Source organism: Phaenicophaeus curvirostris, chromosome 9 (genome assembly GCF_032191515.1).
Source record: "Phaenicophaeus curvirostris isolate KB17595 chromosome 9, BPBGC_Pcur_1.0, whole genome shotgun sequence".
Classification (NCBI taxonomy): Eukaryota; Metazoa; Chordata; class Aves; order Cuculiformes; family Cuculidae; genus Phaenicophaeus; species Phaenicophaeus curvirostris.
The window spans coordinates 18,239,272-18,254,494 of NC_091400.1; the positions used below are offsets into that span (position 1 = coordinate 18,239,272).

General features: G+C 42.5%; 1 protein-coding gene across 4 annotated transcripts in view; it reads left to right on the top strand.

Moving 5' to 3' along the window:
- The first annotated feature begins 10,302 nt into the window (after positions 1 to 10,302).
- The window catches only part of MARCHF8 (membrane associated ring-CH-type finger 8), an 85,120-nt gene continuing 80,199 nt past the window's right edge, over positions 10,303 to 15,223 (top strand). For 2 of the 4 annotated variants that reach the window (XM_069864280.1, XM_069864281.1), the window contains exon 1: positions 10,303 to 10,428. The gene's annotated coding sequence lies outside the window, so the exon portion shown is untranslated. The remainder of the gene's footprint in view (positions 10,429 to 15,223) is intronic. The other 2 variants (XM_069864286.1, XM_069864285.1) reach the window with 2 other exon arrangements.

Here is a 15,223-nt window from a genome sequence, read left to right on the forward strand (position 1 = left end):
TCACTTGTGACTCTCAATATCAGCATATGCATAACAAGCTGTGCAACTATGCTTTTCAGAAAGTGCAATGTAGTAATAGTCTAATTTTCACGTATGTAGCTTCTCATAATTTTTATTATGCCTCATTTTTATTATACCTAATACAAACATTTCTTGTGCAGAATTCTTCTGATTTTGTTCTCATCTCCTGTTCTGTTACAGGCACTTTTATTTTCAACCAGTAGTACAGCCCTAAGAGCACTTCAGTGTATAGTGAAGTGGTTTAGTTGCTGATGTAATATGCAATCATGTTTTACCAAATCCTGTGTTAGACTGTGCTAGTGATTAGTTACCATTTATTGTGTAAACTTTCTTAAATGGTTTCCTTTTCTGATGTTTAGTAAGTGCACTGTGGTGCTATGTATCTGCTACTGACAAATGTTTAGCTTTTGTGTATTTGTTCATGTAATTAGATAGTAACATAAAGCATTTACATAATGGAAGTTTAACAATTACTTTGGCATGTGCTCCTTTACCTTCCTCAAATTTTGGATGCTACTTGTATGCTTGACGACCTGAGAAGCATAACCAGGCTGGTCTTTTGTTGAATGACCTCCAACATTCTTGTGTCAAATTGATAAGTACCACAGAAGTTTCAGAAATTATTTTGTATCTTGAATTTAACATTTTGTTTTCCTGAAATCTCTGTAAGGTTGCAGTGATAAAAATGTGTCTGCTTGTAATTCCCATCTGTATTCAGTTTGCAGTCCCCTGCAATTGTGGGTTTGGAGTTGTTTGTGTCTGTAAAGGAGTTGCTTCTACCTGGAGCTTTTGCATTGAGTCATGTTTTTCCAATTTGAATGTAAATCAGGTTAATCTTTAAATGCATTTGATGCCTTCTCTGATGTTTGTTAGCACTGAGCCACAGTTCTAGCGTGAGGACATGCATGAAACTAAGAAGGCCGTGTGAAACTATGGGACAGTCATGTGAGGCTGCGCTGCTTCTGATTGCTGTAGTTCTTACCCTGATTTCAGTTTGCATTAGTTCTGCAGTCTTTGTAGTGGTTGGAGTGTTGGGTGAAAAACAGTGAAAAAAAGGTGATACTGTTGATATTTAAAAATTGTCAGAAAAAAAAATCGGAAGATGTGCGTAATACAAAGATGAACTGAGGCTGTTTCTTGTGAAGTGAGTGTGTTTTTAGAGCCATTGGAATATTGTGGATCATAAATCTTGGTTTTTAATAGGTAGAACTGTTATTATGTACTTTCTCAACATAAGCCTGCTATAACAGTCTCCTGTTCCCTCTAGCTGGTTTCAATTCCCACTTTTTGTTTGATGTTTCTAAGGTTGTTTATGAGCACTATTGAATGTTATAAGCATATCTATGCACAGGTAAAGGTACATTCCTTCTCACACTATTAATTTTTATTCTTTTTCCCCTACATGCACTGAAAAAATATACAAATTATAGATTTTGCAAGCAAGAGTTTAACTAATCAAACACGCTGTTTGACCACTTTTGTCAGAAAAGAGCAATTACTTGAAAAGATAAAGGAGGGTTGTGTTTTGACCATAATGTGTTGCATGAAAGCCATGAGATTCCAATGGAGGCCCCAATCTGAGAGCAGATTTGGGACAAATCGGTCAAATATACAAAACAGGGCCAGAACTTTCTAATGACTTTTAAGCTATTGCTGGTTTTCACCTGTGTTATATTCCTAGCCTCTCTTTGTTCCCTAATCAGTGAAACATTAATTCCTTTATTGATCAGGTGGCCTTGTTGAGCACAGTATTCCAGCAAGCTGATCTTTGTCCTCCCCCATTGTTTTTTTTTTCCTGTAGGGTAGATGCTTGCCTTATTTTTCATTTTGAGAGAAAACTAGCACTCCCTTTTTATTAGAATTTGCAGCCATAGGTTAAAGGGATCCTCTGCTTGGGCTATTCAGACCTCCCGAGACCCTATAGGATTTTTCATGATGAATCCTTTTATCTGATAAGATTCTCACTAAGACTGTTGTGTGGTTAAAGAACAAGTTGTACTTCAAAGCCTTTCTAGTCTTTCAAGAACAGTGTGCCAAATTTTCTCTGTGTTTCTTTCTCAAAAGATGAAAACATCATTCAGCCACATGCGGATTGACTCCTTCAGCTGAGTTCTTTCCTGCAGCTAACTAGCTCCATGAATAAAAAACCTGATTGTAACCAGTTTCCCTTGGGACTGCTAGCTATATCTTACTAGCAGGACTCAAAGGCAGTTGTTTCAAAGCCATCAAATGTCTCAAAAGGATGCACCATCTAAGAAAGCTACTGAACCCAGCATGCATCTTCCTTACCAACGCATGAATCTGTCACTGTTTTGTGCCAGAGGACTTGTTGAGGCGTCAGCTTTCTGTGTGATGCTGCAGAGAAGGGACACCAGGGGGCAGCAGAGACGTTTGAGAATGACAAAAGCTTTGGTTTGCCCAATGATGAGATTTATGAATACCATAGATAAGGAAAACTCTGGAAATTTTGTTACGATCCTTATTCAGGCCACTCTGAATAGATCTGTGGAGGTCAGCAACGGGATGAAAAGAATGGAAGAGTGGCTCAAAAACATGATTATATGCTGGGGATTACGTTGTAAACTATTATGTAATCTTAATGTATTGTGGGACAGAGAACCTGCTTTGGTTTCTCCCTACTAACCCTGTGAGTATGAATTTCAGAGGTGTCTGCTAGCTAGGTTATGCTGGATGTTCTATATGTCATAGAAATATTACCTGTCCCCATAATTTCATGCTGTGGAATGAGAAATACTGTTTTCTTACCAATACAGGGTGAGGATATGAAAATATAAATTCAGTGGTGTGTGAGGAGCACACACCAATAACCACTCAAACTGACAACTCCTTGCTACTTACCCTTTCTGGCCTTGCAATTCAAGAAACTTTACAGGTCTGTAGCAACAGAAGTTTATTGCTGAACCACATTTCAAGGCTATTTTCAATCCAGTCTGCAGTAGGGCTGATTATTATATAAAACATATAGTGTGTGTGTGTATGTAGCTACCTAAGGATTATGTATTCTAATCACATCTGCATGGTGAATTATTGCTGAAATTGGGTATCCTGCACAGCTCCAGAAGCTCAAAACAATACCTGATCACAAAAGTAGCATGATTTATGTAGTATATAATTAAGAAGCTTAATGAATTGGAAATAAAAACACTAAGGTTTTCTAAAAGGAGAAATCAGGAGCTTCTTCCTCCTGTGTGTGTTTGATTGAGTTTTTTTTTAGCTGATGACTGTGATTTAAAAAAAAAAACCACAAAAACCCAAAGCAAACCAAACAACAGTTCTGGTTTTTCTCTCCCTTCTATTCATAAACTTTATGTGCAGACAGTCTCTTTATTTTACTTGAACTGATGTTACTTAAACAAGAGTCTTGGATTTATTTTGCATGAATCTAATATGGGCTTCATGTCACATGCTGGAACTGTTGTCCATAATGGGCCATATTTGGTATCTGGTAGTGGTTTGCTAAAATCCTTCATTTGCCAGTGCAAAGCTACAACACAGAGATATATAATGAAATACCTTTGTTTTTAAACGTGATCTTGAGGCTGGGAGTTAAGTTACAGGATTTCTTCTTAGGGGTAGCATAGGGCTCATCAGAGTAGGTTGGATTAGCTCAACATCCATCCAGAGGGGCATGTATTTGAGAGCAGGAGGTTACAGACGTTTCAAAAGGAGGTGCAAAAATTATTCTGTAACTGAGTGCAGGAATGTGTTTCCAATGCAGGATCTTTCCTGTTATGCTAGTGACTGGTCTGCTTTGTGAAGAACTTGCTATCTCAGTGCAATTTGGAGGCCCACAAAAGCCTAGAACTATTTCTGAATATTTATAGATTCAGTCTGACTTCTACTTATGCGTAGTGGGAAAAGCATTTTCTAACATTTTTTAATTGAAATTAATTTAGTCTAGTGTTATGAGAAATGGAGAACCATGTCTCGTGAACACTCAGTGAAATCTGTGTTTATATCACATCTCTTATTCATATTTTTATGGTAGCAATTCACTGTCTTTTTTTATTCCAGTGCCTTAACGATGCTTGCTGTCTTCTGAATCTCCTCTAATTTTGCAGTATACTTTCAGAGATCCTTCTATCTTTTTCAGTTGTCTGGATCATATTTTCCTGTCTTGTGTATTTAGTTTTAAGCAACTCAAGGTACTGTTACAATGGAAGTCTCTAAAATTGTGATTAAAATAATAGCTGGTAGTTAGTGTATAAGGAGGAAATGTAGGAAAGCTCTGTGAGGGGAACATCTGAGTTCAGCACAGTAGCTGTGCTTATGAGGAAGATGATGCCTGGATTTTGCTGCACAGAAACATGCTGCCTATTTTTACACCTTCACCATGTCTGCGCGTTGGATGCACGCAATCTGTTTCTTGCAGTGGGGAGAACCAGTGCTGGAATACCGACTGCTAAGAGGTAGGTTCAGAAAAAGCCTTTCCTTCTCTAAATGTTTGGGAGGAGTAAGTTAATGTAACTTTCTCTATACTCCTTGGTGGTTCAAGTAACTAGCCTGCAAGTGCAGCACATGAGCCAAGTTCTTTTTCCAAGTTCTCAACAATAGAGGAAGAAAGTTTTTTGGTGGGTTTTTTGGGTTTTTTTTGTTGTTGGTTTTTTTTTTTTTTTTTTTTTGCAAAGCAGAGGAAGAAAATGGTGAGCTGTAGTCCCAGCTGCAGTACCACCTAACCTCTCAAACTGCATCACTTGTTACTGAGCTTCACTTTTTTTCTAATGGTACATAGTCTGCCTTTAATTAGACGTTAAATTTACTTGGGTACAAAGAAGGGACTGTGGTACAGACTTCTCTATTTTATCTGGGGCCTAAGTGACCTGTAGTGCAATAAGCCTCAAGTGTGACACCTTAATGTTGTTTATTGGATTTCCCTAGAACCAGTTCACACATACCTAGACAACTAATTTTATCTAGAGAAGTTACCTTTAAAGGTCTATTTATTATATTTGCCAACACTTTCCTGAGTTTTGAGGCTCCTGTTAACGATGAGATCCCTGTTAACGCTTCTACAGAATATAGCCTTTATGAGGCCTGGGTTTGGCTGTATCACTGCAAAGGCCTGTCTGCTCTGCGACATATTCAAAACTCTACCCAATCTTGGTCTTCAGAGGCACCCTCGCATGAGTATGAAGGGTTGCAGAAGTCTCCTGGGCTGTGCAATCATATGCCCATCACACCCAGTGCCAGATTAAATCTGCTGCATGTAGGGCTGGCTGCAGTCACTGCCTGCTAAACCCCCAGTGTCCAGCGTCTCACAGCACTGTACTGGGAGAGAGGTTACAATCTGGTTTGCATTCAGGAGTGCTTTTTTTTTTCCCTCTTGCTGCTTTCTAAATGAGATTTTCATGGCAGATGCTGCTCTGTCTCAGATATGGGTTTTGAATGATCTCATCAAAGTGTTTTTTCAAGGGTGAATTTTAGTAAACATTTAGTAAAATGTATTTACTTCAATGTTAATTTATATCCTGCATATGCAACTGCAGAAAGTCTGATAAATTTCAGGTACTTTGGAAATACATGTTGCTATGTCTGCAAGTCCCCTACTTGGTGATCTGATGGTAAAACTTTCTGGTAAAAGCTGCTTTAAACAGACTTTGAGCAGTGCAAAAAAAATGGGACTCACAAAGATAAATTATCTGAGAAAGAATAATAGTTTATTTCAGTGTCTGTACCTCTTTGGATATGTTTGTAAATATTTGATGAGTAGTCTTACGTCTGGACTTATGTTCTTCTCCCTTATCTCACAAACACAAGGTCAGTGATTTAATGCTCTGTGGTGCTTGTTCAGTGTTGCAACATCTTTCAGGTGCCTGTCATGCAATTCTCATGCATCATACAGTTTTTTCTTTCATTCAGTTCCAAGCTATTGCCATTTACTGTAGCAGAATACAGTTTTCAGACAATGGGCGTCTTTCAGTGGTCATGTGTCTGAAGATTCCTAATTACAACAGGGATGTTCTAGGTTGGCAAAGAAAGGGAGTAGGAGTTGCTCTTTTCCTGTACTTGAGGGAATCAGGAAAACACCTAATTTTCTGTATTCTTGAAACAAATAATTTTCTCCTAAATTTGGCAAGAAAGATCGTATCTAGTTTTCTTCATGTTCTAACAAAGAAAGGAAGAAAAAGTGCTCCTACCTATCCTGTAGAACAGGCTTTAAAAAAATGCTGCATGGAGTACGTTGATAACAGGTTTTAAGGAATTCCATATCTTGCAGAGGTAAATTGTTTTCTTTCCTTTTGCATTCAGAACCTGAAATTATCTCTTGTATTAATGAAAAATAGTAAGAAGGTCATAAACTTTATTTGCATTTCCTTCCATTTTTCTACTTGGATTCAAATCAGTTCTTTTCACCTTCCATAATGCTCCTCTTTTTCCCTCTCTCACCAGAATCTTATATTATTTGCGTAGCACAGTCATAAAACTGCAGAGCAACAGTGCAGGATGGAGCGAAACCTGGGCTTACCTATAGTAAAATTAGAGCTCATCAGAGACCACCTGGAGAAGTTCCCCTCATCTCTGCCAGTAGTGTGCAGCATAGGAGACAGTGACCAGATGAGGGAACACACAGCTCAGGATATGCAGGTGGAAGGAAGTAAAGGAACTGAGCTGTCTTGGAGAAAAACTAGCAAAGCGAAAAGCACATCCTGTCCTGTCTGCATGCATGCCATGTTTGTGCATGTGGGTGCGTATGCATATGTCTGGATTTAAAGCTTCCTCAGGCTTTCATTCTTTTTAGTAGTCATTACCCAGATGTGTTTCTCTGCATTTTAAATCAGTAGCCACAGATCCACATACATGAATGTGAAATGAATGAGCACGGATGTACTTGTGTGCATGAAGGTGCTTACTCCTGCCTATTCTTTGCAAGGAGTCTGTGGATTTCTGGCATTTACAGGCTCCCATCAGCTCCTCACATTAGTGTGGTCCCCCATGAGACTTCTGGGGATGCTTCCAGCCCTCAGTCCATAAAGACTGTTCTGATTACAGTGGTGTAGCATTGCATGGTTTTGTACAAAAAGCTGCAAGGAGTTGTTGCATTTTCTTAAGATGCTAACATAGGAGACTGATATAGCTCATTAAATATATGGTAGCAGTAGTTACAGATTTTCCCCAGAAAGTTGAAATAGCTTTGGAGAGCCGAAGCATAGTGGAATTCCAAAGTAATCCCCTAAAGTACTGTGGAGTTGCTATGAAAACATGCAGGTGCTTAGACCAATACTGTAGAATAAAAAGATCATTTAAACTTATCCTGGGAAAAAATGAATTATCCTTTTCCACATAACTACTGCATGTATTGTCACAAAAAAAAAGACAAAGAAAAGAGGGCAGAGTTATACAACTATTTCTACTGTTCAGAGTTTCTGCCCCACAACACTTTTCAGGTTTTCCTACTAAAAGGAGTAGAAGTACTTGTGAAAAGCATAGTCTTAATAACCATGTGCTAGATCTGTGCTGCTTCTAGTGAGAATTAGTCTCCAGGGCACAGAGATACTTCTATTTTGACTTTAAACACATTGAATTTACTGTTGATGGCAGGAATTCACAAAAGCCACATGCATATGCTCACAGTCCAGATCCTGTGTGCAAGACATTGAGGCAGCTCTTTCTGCAGATCCACTAGGATTTTCAGCTAAGCGTGACATGAATTTCTAGGCACGTATTCTCCAGCTATGGTTTCCCTTAATTTTGAGCCAGAGGTATCCAATTAGCAAAGTGGAGATGTTCTATTCCCATATGTTTTTTTAAACCTTCTGTCTCCTCCTGACCTTGTGAACAGCAGTGCTAGCTAGAAGAATTTAAGATTTCTGTTTGACTAATGAACTTTACCTTAGTTTATTAATTCTTTGCTATTTTTTAAATTAGCTGCAAATTTGGGGGAGAAACATTGGCAAAGGGTTGGGTTTGCATTTTCTCCTGAGGGCTGAGAGGCACGCAGAGATGATGTTCCACAGAATTGCTTGCTTTTCAGCATCAAAGCTTTAATCCTAGCCCCGCAGTCCTGTATTCAGGAGGTTGTTGCTGAGACCTCTAACTCAAGAACAGTGTTAAAATGTGTTAAAATATTAGGTGAGCTTTCTGGGGAAATGGAGAGACGGGAGTAATAATTGCAAAACACAGGGAAGACTTAGATCTGCAAAGGGATTTAGGCACTTTGCTCCCCTTGAGAATTAAGGTTATTGTACTGGTGGCTTATTGCAGCTTCTTTCATTTCAGGCCTGATCATTAGTTATTCTAGCTCGCCTGGAAAATCTGCCCTCTATGCAACTGTATTTCTGTATAATTTTTACTTCTATTCCAGTTGTGTCTACAGGCCCTTTTCCTAGTCTGGCACACAGTACTGGGTGATGAGCTATGCTCTTCCCACAGTGAGATACAATCCTAGCCTGAAAAATAATTTAAAATAAACAAAAACATAACAAAATGGACTGAGAGCATTAAGACAACAGCCTCCTCCGAGATATTCCCATGGCGTCAAGGTAAGCTGGCAGCGCAGCCTACAATGGAAACTGATTCTCTTTACAAGCCAGCACTACAATACACTGCCTGTCAAGCGGACATGATTATCATCACATCACATCACATATGTGTGTTACCATTCCTTATCTTATAAAGAGATACAATCTAAGTATATAGTCTTTAACTTTAGTCTGCATGGGACTAAATGGGAGTTGCAGACACTTTCCAGGAAGGTGTGCTGTGTACCAAGTACGTGATGCTTCACCCACCTTCATTCCACAGGTGTGCAGTGTCCTAACTCTGAAATGCAATGACAGAATTTCAGCCCAGCTTCTGTGTACTCTGAAAACCGATTGTGAAGTCATTTTTCTGTATGAGATGGTTGTACTTGGCAACTAAAGAGGTTACCTTCTTTGTTTCATGGTTTTCTCACTGTTCTGTTAGAGCCAATATAATCTCCCTAGAGTCCTGTAAATTATTGATGTGAAAAAGTGCAGGCTCAGGAGATGAAAAACTTTGAGTTTAGTGAATGAACTCGCATGTCAAGTCAGGAGCCTTCCTTGTTTTCTGTCTGTTTCTCCCTTAATAGCATCTGCTTTCCTGACTGCGCTGCAGTGACAGAAAGAGTTTAGCAAGGCCGCCTGTTCATTTTCACTTATTCCCAAGTGGGACAGAGACCTTGCCTGGATGCAGGTAATCTCTGCCTTGACATTTTCTCATAAAACTCTCTTTGCCTTTTTCCCCTGTGTTATTCAACTTGTTATTATAGCTCACCTATTCCAGCATACCTCAGGAGAGCTTTTTTTGTTACTAAGTTTCCTCTTTGGGAAGAACTGACCAAACTGTATCGCCTTCCAGTATCTGAAAGGGGCTACAAGAAAGCTGGGGAGGGACTGTTCACAAAGGCTTGTAGTGACAGAACAAGGGGGAATGAGTATAAACTGGAGAGGGCAGATTAAGACTAGACATAAGGAGGAATTTCTTCACCATGAGGGTGGTGAGGCACTAGCACAGGTTGCCCAGGGAAGCTGTGGCTGCCCCATCCCTGGAGGTGTTCAAGGCCAGGCTGGATGGGCCTTGGGCAGCCTGAGCTAGTGGGAGGTGTCCCTGCCCATCACAGGGGGTTGGAATGGGATGATCTTTAAGGTCCCTTCCAACCCAAACAATTCTATGATTCTACTTTCAAAACCTAGGTGTAAAATGAGAACAGAGAATAGAACTATGGGGCAAACTTCATTTGCGTTGTTGTGCTACCCTTTTCATTTACAGTCTTTGCTGATAAGTTGATACGAGCAGGTGAATAACTACTAGAAAATGCCGCACGGAGGTGGCTTTAAGGTGCGTTCAGGCATGTAGCACAAGCGTTTTAAGTGAGTTTAGCTGTTTTCTTCTCATTCCCTGAGGAGCAGACGCATCACCTCCGGTATCGCCCTCCTGAAAGGAGGTTGTGGAGAGGAGAGAGCTGGCCTCCCAAGTGGCAGGGGACAGGGCAAGGGGCAATGGCCTCAAGCTGCGCCAGGTGAGGGTCAGAGTGGACATCGGGAAGAAATCTTTCACCGAAAGGGTCACGGGGCACTGGCAGAGGCTGCCCAGGGAGGGGGTGGAGCCCCCATCCCTGAAGATGTTTAAACGGTAGGCGAGGCGCTCGGGGACGGTCGGAGCCGACGATCCTAGGTCTTTCCCAGCCCGGCGGTTCCACGCTCCGCGCAGCCGCCGCGGGGAGGTGGCGAGAGGCGGGACCGCGCCGAGCCCTGCCCCGCGGGGGGAGCGCGGCCCCGCTTCCCCGTGCTCCTCCGCGCGCCGGCGGGCGGTATCCCCGGTAAACAGGAGCCGGGAGAGGGAGCCGGGGGCGCCCCGGCCCCGCAGGAGCCTCCCCGGCCCGGGATGGGCGGCGGCCGCGGGGCCGGCGCGGCGCGGGGCACCCAGGTAGGCGCCGCTCGCCCCGCAGGTGGAGCGAGGAGGGGCGCGGGGTAAGCGGCTTTCCCGGCTCCGCAGCCTTTGTCCGCCCGGGCCGGGAGCGGCGGGGGAAGGTCGGGGGTGGGGGGGGCTCGGTCACCGGTCCTGAAGTTTCGCGGCAGAGGGGGGAACGGGCAGAATGTCTGCGTGCTTCCCGGAGCTCCTTGGCAGCTAAAAGTAGCGCTCGAGCGAACCCTAACTCCTTAACTTTTCCTCTCTCTAGTATGTTGGAAGCGCAGGCGAGGCGAGAATTATAACTCGAGAGGGGTTTGTGCGGGCAGCGGGGCGAGGGAGCCCCAGCTGGGGCTCTGGTATCGCCGCAGGGCTCGTGCGCTTCCGAGCAGGCGAGTTTGTGAAACAACCCGGCAGCACAAACATACCGCGGGCTATTTGCAATTTAGAGCTTGAGTGGAGGTGGAAAGAGATCTTGGAAGGAAGATGGGTCTGACAATAGCACTTGAGCTGAAGCGGCAGCACGCTCTGAACTTTTGCTGCTGAAATTGGTTGTGGTGGGGCTGAGGTTGATCCAGTAACAGCCCCTGTGAAATTTTTTCAGAGGAAATAAGCTTTCTTTGAAGAACACTTATTTATAAAAGCTAAGATGTTTTCTTTGAAACTGATCAATGTTGATGAATTCCCACTGATGCAGAGTTCTGCTAAGTCTGTCTCTGGGCCAGGTTCTAGAGCCATAACAGAGTTTGGGTTGGGAGGGACCTTGGAGATCACCTAGTTCCAACCCCCCTGCGATGGGCAGGGACACCTCCCACTAGCTCAGGCTGCCCAAGGCCCATCCAGCCTGGCCTTGAACACCTCCGGGGATGAGGCAGCCACAGCTTCCCTGGGCAACCTGTGCCAGTGCCTCACCACCCTCATGGTGAAGAAATTCCTCCTTACGTCTAGTCTTAATCCACCCTTCTTCAGTTTGTAGGTGTTGCCCCTCATCCTGTCACTACATGTCTTTGTGAACAGTCCCTCCCCAGCTTTCTTGTAGCCCCTTTCAGGTACTGGGAGGTCGCTGTAAGGTCTCCTTGGAGCCTTCTCTTCTCCAGGCTGAACAACCCCAACTTTCTCAGCCTGTCCTTGTATGGGAGGTGCTCCAGTCCTCTGGTCATCTTTGTAGCCTCCTCTGGACCCGTTCCAACAGTTCCATATCCTTCTTATGTTGAGGATTCCAGAACTGGACACAATACTCCAGATGAGGTCTCACAAAAGAGGAACAGAGGGGCAGAATCACCTCCCTCGCCCTGCTGGCCACGCTGCTTTTGATGCAGCCCAGGATATGCCTCAGGTGCCCAGGATAACACCAGCTGAGAGGTCCTGCAAGCTTCTTAGCTATAGTCCAAACCGTTTGGTGCCAGACTCCTGAGAGCAACCTTGTGGCTGCTTGGAGAGAGACATTGCCCGGGATTTGATACTGCTACAGCTGCTGAAACTGATAGGACTTCGGAAGTCTGAACAGCAGCCACTTTGCTGAAGACTTCACATAGCTTTTGTTACAGTATGATGTGAACTTAAAAAATTTCCAATTCACTGAATATTCCTTGATATGGTGTTGGGTTTGTTGTGGTGTTTTTTTGAACTTGGCTTTCAGCCAGGCTTAGTCAGCAGTTGTGCTCATAGAGATAAACTAGTTGAAAAGAAGCAATTTTCTGGTTTGAGGTGTCACAGCAGAAGGAAGGCTGCAGCCCTCTTCATGCCTCAGTGTATGGATGTGTGGCCAGGAGTGGTGGAGGTGTCCAAACAAGGCAGTTATGATTCTAGAGGTAGAAAATCCACCTGTTCCTTGGCTAATTTTGCCCAATCTTAAGTGTTATGACAACACATTAATTCAACATGCCAGGTGAGCTTCCTATATTTTCAGAATGAGAATTTTTTATAAATAGACATTTATTTTAGGTTGAACTTTTTGGACAAGCAATTGTCCCATATTCAAGGGTAAAATGAGTCAGTTTGCCCAGCTGCTGAGGCTGACCACGTACCTCATGCAATGCACCAAAGTCTCTTCTCTGCCAGCCTGACTTTCTTATCGCTCTTCCAAACACTGTTATTTATAGGGGGTGCAGATGATTGCAGGAGTGTGGCAGCTCCCAGGAGTAATGCTGCTCAAGGAAGGTGAGTTAGGTTCTTCTTACAAGTCCTGAAATGATTCTGTTGCCTAAGAGAATGGAATCTCCTGCTATGGGTCTTTCCTGCCATGCACCTCTGAAGCAGTCAGCCTTAATGTGGCTGACTGACAACCAGCTTCAGAAACTGATGAATGGAGTGAGCGTGGCCATTTGCCAGGAAAAGTGAAAATGGGAGTAAAGTGTCCACTTCTTTTTCTTTATTTTGTTTGTTTTGTTTTGCTCTGGACCTGCCTTTTCTCTGTCTCCTAAAATTATAAGGAACTTTTGATCCTGTAGAAGTGTCTACCTAGTGTTCCGTGAGGCTGGAGCTGGGTTTCCTTTAAAAAGTGAATTGGCTTTTAAGGAAGGAGCTTGCGGGAGCTCTGCACGTCATTGTGCTTGAAGTATGTCTGCATGTGGCAGACAAATTGTGAAAAGCAAAGCCGTAGAAGGCTAGGAAGAGAGGAAAGCTTCAAGTCTGGGAGAAACAGCTCTTCTAGGGCAAAACATGTTAAATGGGAAGTCTTCCTGGGGAACAAGCTGTGCAGTTACTGCCTGCTCTGGTTCTCTCTTTAGAGCATCTAGTGCTAGCTGCTGCAGGAACTGAGTGAATCATGTAAACCACACATTTAGTTCACTATTAATTCCCATAGTGAGACAGAACTTGTGCAGGGTTTACTGTGACTTCTGTTTTGCTGGCTTGTGCACTGACTGCAAAGATCTGGTGGCACCTTGCTTTGGCATAGCAGAGCTGGCATTAAACTTGTTGAGTGGCCCTTGTTAGGAATGAAGCTTCACAGCTCTGTATGCTTGAAACCTTCTCTACTAAGTTAGGGTCGCTTTTACTGGTTCTGTTGTCTGGCCAACAAGCTTGTTGATTGTCCAAAGAACTCATTTCCAGAATGTGTTCTTTTTCACTGCTTACCACAGTATTGTGGGTCTTTTATCATGGAATCTGACCACATTCATGTGAAGTATTAAAAACTAAATAACAGATTATATTGTGCCTATTGTTTCTGAGGTAGGTAAATAGACAGGAGCCCTTGCAAGGACAGTCTTTTTGCAGTTAAAGATAAAACTTTAAGAGCTGTGTTGTTCTTAAATGTCATTGCCAGACAGTTCTCAAACAGCAAGAGATACCTCAATGATCAGCAGTTTCTAGTGCTTGCAATTGCTTTCCCCAGGGACCAGGGGGAAAGCAGGTCTTTATTACACACTCAGATGGTTATCTAGTTTGAGCTGATTTAAATCAAAGTTATATTGAAATTACTGTTCAACTTCTCTATCTTTTAAAATAGATACGTCTCTGGAGTTCATCTTCAATACCTGCAGGCAACTAGGAGAGCTTGGTAGCACATCTTGAATTTAACCAGAAACCTGGCAGGATGTCATGGTTGATTGAACTCAGCTGAAAACAGTGTTAGGAATATTGATGCAAGGTATATGTCTAATAGGTGCGAAATACCGAAGCATTCTAGAAATTGTGGCTATTTTCCATAGTTTGATGAAATCAGGTCAACTAGTAGATAAGCACTTTGTCCCTGGAGGCTCATTTAAGGATCCCAGTTGTAAATCTTGCAGGATATGTGGTCAGAATCAATATAGAATATAAATATTGTATATTGTGGAGTAGGTAAATCCTACATATCACTTAGGTATGCCTTGATATCTGCACGTTACAGCTTCTGTGTGCCGTTCAAAAGGCATCAGGGGGACAGAATACAAGTCAGCAGTCCAGTTTGTGGGTAAGGCTGGCCATGAATGACTGCACCAAGTTTTCTCCTTGGGAAAACAGGCATTGGATTTAGGAATGTCATTTATCAGGTGACTGAAAAGCACTAAGGTGAGTTTGTCTCCCAGTTTGGCCACAGCTGTGGTAAGGCCGTGTGTTTACACACCGTCAAGGATAAGAGGTTCATTACAAGGAATAAAAATATTCCCAACTGTTCTTCCCTGAGCAGGTAGCTTGACTTCTGTCCTGGAGACAGACGAGAAACACTTCTTTTTGATTCAAAGTCTCAGTTGGATAGGACAGAAGGGAAGGAAAGAAAGATAGAATGATCTAGGGTGATAAACTAAAATAGAAGAAGAAAAAAATAAGAAAAAAATGACTGCAAATTTACACACAAAGTTGCTAATTTTTAAAAAAACAGAAGTCCTTGGTGCTTCCCTTCCTCTCAAATGTACTTTATTTTTAAAAAGCCTTTCAGTTCCTCTTTATAGTGTGTACTGAGCCTGCAAAGAGGTATATCTGTAGAAAAAACATGACGCTTCTGAGTAAACAGATAGGCTTCTCCTGGGTCAGATCTGCTGATTTTAATGACCAGAATAATTTGTCACTCAGACTTACTTACTGCTAATAACTCTGTGCCGTTGGTGCAACTTGAGGAGGGGGAATGTGTTTCTGGTCTTGTGAACAGACTTGGGATTTAAATTCTGCTTTCTTGTTACACAAGAATTTGTGTGGGGACAGCAATGGGGGTCCATACATTGCCATAACACCTAACACCAATGTTTCTGGCTTCTAGACATGGCTTTTTCCTGTAGCGGTTCATTTGAGTAGCATTAACTGAAAAGAAAACAACAGCCTCCCTATGTATGACCTGCTCTCTTTCACTAGTTAAATTCTGAGGAAGTATTCAGTCCAGTCCTGCTACCAT